General features: G+C 43.8%; 1 protein-coding gene across 8 annotated transcripts in view; it reads left to right on the top strand.

Annotated features, from left to right (window-relative positions):
* SPATS2 (spermatogenesis associated serine rich 2) overlaps positions 1-6,621 on the top strand; it is a 171,357-nt gene that overhangs the window by 7,136 nt on the left and 157,600 nt on the right. For 4 of the 8 annotated variants that reach the window (XM_017894790.1, XM_017894792.1, XM_017894797.1 and 1 more), the window contains exon 2: positions 709-771. The exons of the other annotated variants lie outside the window; for them this stretch is intronic. The gene's annotated coding sequence lies outside the window, so the exon portion shown is untranslated. The remainder of the gene's footprint in view (positions 1-708; positions 772-6,621) is intronic. 8 annotated transcript variants of the gene reach the window in all.

Genomic DNA, 6,621 nt, shown 5'->3' with positions numbered 1-6,621 from the left:
CTCCTGACCTCGTGATCCGCCCGTCTCGGCCTCCCAAAGTGCTGGGATTACAGGCTTGAGCCACCGCGCCTGGCCTCTTCCACTTTTCTCAATAAGTTTTTGCCTCAAATGTTTGACGGTTGTTCTTGGTTATTTATTTATTTATTTTTTAAAGACAGGATCTCACTATGTTGCCCAGTTGTGCCTCAAACTCCTGGGCTTAAACGATCTTCCCGCCTCAGCTTCCGGAGTAGCTGGTATTTACTAGTTTGTTTACTCCCCCAAACCCCCTCCCACCTGCCCAGAAAGGATCTCACTCTGTCACCCAGGCTAGAGTGCAGTGGTACAATCATGGCTCACTGTTTGACCACGCCCAGCTAACTTTTGTATTTTTTTGTAGAGTCAGGGTTTTGCTGTGTTGCCCAGGCTGGTCCCCAACTCCTGGGCTCAAGCAATCCACCCTCCTTGGCCTCCCAAAGTGTTGGGATTATAGCATGAGCCACCTTACCTGGCCTTTTTGTTTACTTAAAAAAAATTGTTGTGGTAAACTATACATAGCAAAACATTTATCATTTTAACCATTTTTAAGTGTATGAATCAGTAGCATTAAGTACATTCACGTTGCTGTGCAACCATCACCACCATCCATCTTGGGAACTTTTTTATTTTTCCAGACCGAAGCTCTGCACTTATTAGGCAATAACTCCTTGTTTCTCTTTCTCTACCCAGCTGCTGGCCACTGATATTCTACTTTCTGTCTCTATGAATGTGACTACCCTGGGTACCTCAGATGTAAGTGGAATCATACAATATTTGCTTTTTTGTGTCTGGTGTGTACCACTTAGCATATCTTCAGAATTCATCCATGTTGTAGCAATGTCAGAATCTCATTCCTTTTTAAGGCTGAATAATATTCCATCATATGTACACACCACATTTTGTTTATCCATTCATTCTTAATGGACATTTGGGTTGCTTCCACCTTTTGGCTGTTGTGAATAATGGTGCTGTGAATTTTGGTGTACAAATCCACTTGTTTGAGTCCGTCTGTATTGGTCCATTCTCACATTGCTGTAAAGAAATACCTGAGACTGGGTAATTTATAAAGAAAAGAGGTTGAATTGGCTCATGGTTCTGCAGGCTGTACAGGAAACATAGCAGCTTCTGGGGAGGCCTCAGGAAACTTATGATCATGGCAAGAAGCAAAGGGAAAGCAGGCATGTCTAGCTGGCTGGAGCAGGAGGAGGAGACAGAGGTGGGGGAAGTGCTACACACATTTAAACAACTAGATCTTGTGAGAACAACCCAAGGGGGCTGGCACTAACCCATTCATGAGAAACCACCCCAGTGTTCCAGTCACCTCCCACCAGGCCCCACCTTCAACACTGGGGATTACAGTTTGACATGAGATTTGGTGGGGACACAGATCCAAACTATATCACCCTCCTTTCATTTTTTTTTTTTCTTCAATTTACACAGAAGTAGAATTGCTGGATCCTATGGTAATTCTATGTTTAGTTTTTTGAGTAGGCTTGGTTACTTTTATTTTTTATTTTTATTTATTTTATTTTATTTTTCTTATTTGTTTTATAACATGTTTGGGTAAATTTATTTCAAAAATATCATTTTCTGGAGATATTTTCTCAGGTCCATATTTTGACTCCAAATCTGAATACCATCTGCTTGTTTCTTTCCTTACAACAATCCAGGGCTCTTTCTCTTGCTCTAGTAACGTAATCACATCTGGCTTAGAAATGGAACTTCCCAGTGAGATCAGGTGGCTGTAGTTCTCCAACTTCACGTTCCTGTACAAGGTCCTCTGATCAGGCTACAGGCACTCCCACTCCTCCTGAGAGAAGTCAGTGGTCACATCCCTGAATGTCACTGATCCATGGACCATGTTTCTAGAATTACAAAATTTGGTCAATCTTCCTCGGGCTTCTTCCCCTTGACTTAAGTATGCAGCAATAACTCTCTCATCCTCCTGGTCCTTCTTTTGGATAATGGTACGACCAGCTATGTCGTCAACCCCTGGAGGCCGGAAGTGGAACTGTTGTTATTTTTTATTTATTTTTTTGGAGACAGTCTTGTTCTGTCACCGTGGCTGGAGTGCGGTGGCACGATCTCAGTTCACTGCAACCTCTACCTCCTGGGTTTAAGCAATTTTCCTGCCTCAGCCTCCAAGTAGCTGAGACTACAGGCATGCACCACCACACCTGGCTAATTTTTGTATTTTTAGTAGAGATGAAGTTTCGCCATTTTGGCCAGGCTGATTTCGAACTCCTGGCCTCAAGTGATTCACCCGCCTCAGCCACTCAAAGTGCTGAGATTACATGTGTGAACCACCGTGGCCTGCTGAGGCTTGGTTACTTTTAAGTGGTGATTTTATCATAGGCTACCTGAAGGTAGCACTTGATGGTGCTTTCTCTTTTGACTTTTTCTGTATTGCTAGCAGGACACTTAGGGTGGAAATGATTCAAAGGAAATGTTTTACCCAGTTTTCTTGTATCCAATGTGGAAGGAACCATTTGTTACATACATTTCTTTCCAGTCATGTGCAAATATGGATGATCATCTTAAGAATGCTGTATATGTTATCTGTCAAGATTTTTAGTACACTTTGCTGCCTTTGATTGAAATTTAGGGTACTTTTTTCATTTAAACATGTTTTACATGTATGAGCTGCTGCTTACTGCTTACCTTCTGTATCTTCCTGCATTCAATGAAAAAAAAATTTAGTGTCTGCTGTATGCTTTAAATATCAAGCAGATACCTGGAATACATAGAATAGAAAGTAAAATTGTTTGAAGTCATTTGGCTCCATTTTCTCTCCCTCCTTATACAGTATGCAAGCTGTAACATAATACCAAATATAATAGGTTGAAAGAGCTGCAGTGAACTGTCTCTTAGGATGAACCTAGCCTCTCATTTCATCTGCTATTTTGTGTGTGTGTGTGTGTGTGTGTGTGTGTGATGGAGTTTTGCTTTTGTCGCCCAGGCTAGAGTGTAATGGTGTGATCTCATCTCACCACAACCTCCGCCTCCCAGGTTCAAGTGATTTTCCAGCCTCAGTCTCCTGAGTAGCTGGGATTACAGGCATGCGTCACCATGCCTGGCTAATTTTTTGTATTTTTAGTAGAGACGGGGTTTCTTCATGTTGGTCAGGCTGGTCTTGAATTCCGAACCTCAGGGGATCCACCCGCCTTGGCCTCCCAAAGTGCTGGGATTACAGGCATGAGCCACTGTGCCTAGCCTCCCATTGCATTTTCTAAATGTTACATGGAGGTTAATTATCCCTGCATCTTGCTTCATGATATTGTTGGGTGACATAGCAACTTCAGGCTCATATGCCATTTTCTGGAAGCCTTATAGGAGACTTTGTGAGCTCTCACTTACTTTGGAGGTGGTCTGCCTGAAACCCAGTCCAATTGCCATTCAGTTGAATTGATTCTGAAATATTTCTAAAGATTTGACGTTTGTGGGAGGCTGGTCCTGGTGGGAGGCCACTTTCACCTCAGTCCTAGCACTTTGAGAGTCCAAGGTGGGAGGATTGCTTCAGACCAGGAGTTTGAGACCAGCTTGTGCAACGTAGCAAGACCTTGTCTCTACAAACAATTAAAAAATTAGAGCTGGTCATGGTGACTCATGCCTGTAATCCCAGCACTTTGGGAGGCTGAGGTGGGCGGATCATGAGGTCAGGAGTTCCTGACCTTGTGATCCACCTGTCTCGATTTCCCAAAGTGCTGGGATTACAGGCATGAGCCACCGTGCCCAGTCCTGTGTTTTATTAATCTTATCAGCACACGCGAGGTTTTCTTTCTTCTTTTTTTTTTGTTTATCTAGAATATACACACTGGACACACTAGGTTTGAAATGGCTGTCTGACTTCTTTTTTTTTTTTTTTTTTTTTTGAGACGGAGTCTCGCTCTGTCGCCCAGGCTGGAGTGCAGTGGCCGGATCTCAGCTCACTGCAAGCTCTGCCCCCCGGGTTTTACGCCATTCTCCGGCCTCAGCCTCCGAAGTAGCTGGGACTACAGGCGCCCGCCACCTCGCCCGGCTCGTTTTTTGTATTTTTTAGTAGAGACGGGGTTTCACCGTGTTAGCCAGGATGGCCTCGATCTCCTGACCTCGTGATCCGCCCGTCTCGGCCTCCCAAAGTGCTGGGATTACAGGCTTGAGCCACGGCGCCTGGCCAAGCTGTCTGACTTCTTAAGTTGATAATGCTTTAAACAAGGCTTAGTTGGTTAATCTTTTTCACCTCTGTTATTACTCAAAGGTTGTATTGTATCTAGGAATTTTTAAAGTTGATATTTGGCATTTGTCATTAGACTACCAGTCTATAATGTTATGATGAGCCTATAAATTAGACTACAGGATATTATTATATGATGTTATTGTGATTTGGGAGCACGGGGAATAATGCATGACAATGACTACTAAATGTGTATTTGGTCTCTAGCCTGATGAAAAAGCTCCTGAAAAAAGGAAGGATATTTGGTACTTTCATCCTGATTACTTGTTACCTGAAATCTTAACATTTCAGCAAGATTAAGTAGAATGATATTCAATTTTTATATGATTACATTTTTCATTGGGCAGTGAAAATGAGAACACATCATCCTTTCACACTGTACTGGCTAATTATTTCCAATGTGAAATAGCCCCAAGTATATTATTAACCTTTTTGGCAGCTGAAGTTTCTGGTCCCTGAAATGTGTATCTACTGAATGGTGTTAGTTATGATCAGGCCAGTATTGATAGCAGTTATAATATTTCTGTGTATAATATGATCAGGCCAATATTGACAGTATAGTTATTTCTATGTATATTTCCAATATTATTCTTTTAACTTATTAAAATAGGGAAGCTGTATGAGATGTTAGTTAAAAGCACAAGCCATTGAGTACACAAATCTGGCTTTGAGTCCACTCCCCTACCTACTCCCTTGGTCAAGTCATTTAATTTCTCTGAGCTTATGTTTCTGTATCTGTAAAATGGATGCAGTAGTAATCCCTCCTATGGGGTTGTCATGGTTATTGGATTTTGTTTATTTATTTTTTGAGACAGAGTCTTGCTCTTGACACCCAGGCTGGAGCGCAATGGCACGATCTCAGCTCATTGCCACCTCCAGCTCCAGGGTTCAAGCGATTCCCCTGCCTCAGCCTCCTGAGTAGCTGGGATTATAGGTGCTCGCCACCACGCCTGGCTAATTTTTGTATTTTAGTAGAGATGGGGTTTCACCATGTTGGCCAGGCTGGTCTCAAACTCCTGACTTCGTGATCCACCCGCCTCAGCCTCCCAAAGTGCTGGGATATTTATTTTGAATTAATCTTTATTTTATTTTATTTTAGTTTATTCTTCTTTTGAGACGGAGTCTCACTCTGTCACCCAGGCTGGAGTGCAGTGGCTCGATCTCGCAACGTCCGCCTCCCAGTTGCAAGCGATTCTCCTGCCTCCTCAGCCTTCTGAGTAGCTGGGACTATAGGCGCGTGCCTTCACGCCCGGCTAATTTTTTGCATTTTTTAGTAGAGACGGGTTTCACCGTTTTAGCCAGGATGATCTCTGTCTCCTGACCTCATGATCGGCCTGCCATGGCCTCCCAAAGTGCTAGGATTACAGGCGTGAGCCACCGCGCCTGGCCAATTTTATTTTTTTTTGAGACAGGGTCTAGCCCTGTCACCTAGCCTAGAGTGCAGTGGCATGATCATGGCTTAATGCAGCCTTGACCTTCTGGGGTCAAGCAATCCTCTTGCCTATGTCTCCCAAGTAGCTGGGACTGCAGGTAGATGCCATCATGCCTGGCTAATTTTAAAATTTTTTGTAGAGACAGGATCTTGCTGTGTTGCACAGGCTGGTCTTGAACTCCTGGGCTCAGCTATCCTCTGGCTTCAGCCTCCCAAAGTGCTGGGATTACAGGCATGAGCCTCTCTGCCCATCAGATTTTATTTTATTTTATTTTATTTTATTTTATTTTTTTTTGAGACGGAGTCTCCTTCTATCAACCAGGCTGGCGTGCAATGGCAAGATCTCGGCTCACTTCAACCTCCGCCTCCCGAATTCAAGCGATTCTCTTGCCTCAGATTCCTGAGTCGCTGGGGTTACAGGCATGTGCCACCAGACCTGGCTAATTTTTTAAAATGTTTTTAGTAGAGACAGGGGTTCACCATGTTGGTCAGGCTGGTCTTGAACTCCTGACCTCATGATCCGCAAACTTTGGCCTCCCAAAATGCTGGGATTACAGGCATGAGCCACTGCGCCTGGCTCCAGATTTTATGTTTGAGTTGAAATTCATATAACATAAAATTAACCGGCCAGGTATTGGTGACTCACGCCTGTAATCCCAGCACTTTGGGAGGCCAAGGCAGGTGGATCACGAGGTCAGGAGATCGAGACCATCCTGGCTAACACGGTGAAACCCTGTTTCTCCTAAAATACAAAAAAAAAAAAAAATAGCCGGGTCTGTGGTGGCGGGCGCCTGTAGTCCCAGTTACTCAGGAGGTTGAGGCAGGAGAATGGCATGAACCCGGGAGGCGGAGGTTGCAAGGAGCCTAGATCATACTACTGCACTCCAGCCTGGGTGACAGAGTGAGACTCCATCTCAAAACAAAACAAAACAAAATTAACCATTTTATGCCTACAACC

This window comes from Rhinopithecus bieti, unplaced genomic scaffold (assembly GCF_001698545.2).
Source record: "Rhinopithecus bieti isolate Rb0 unplaced genomic scaffold, ASM169854v2 scaffold_24390, whole genome shotgun sequence".
Lineage (NCBI taxonomy): Eukaryota > Metazoa > Chordata > Mammalia > Primates > Cercopithecidae > Rhinopithecus > Rhinopithecus bieti.
The sequence above is the reverse complement of the archived record's forward strand: the minus strand, read 5'-3'. Positions and strand labels throughout refer to the sequence as shown.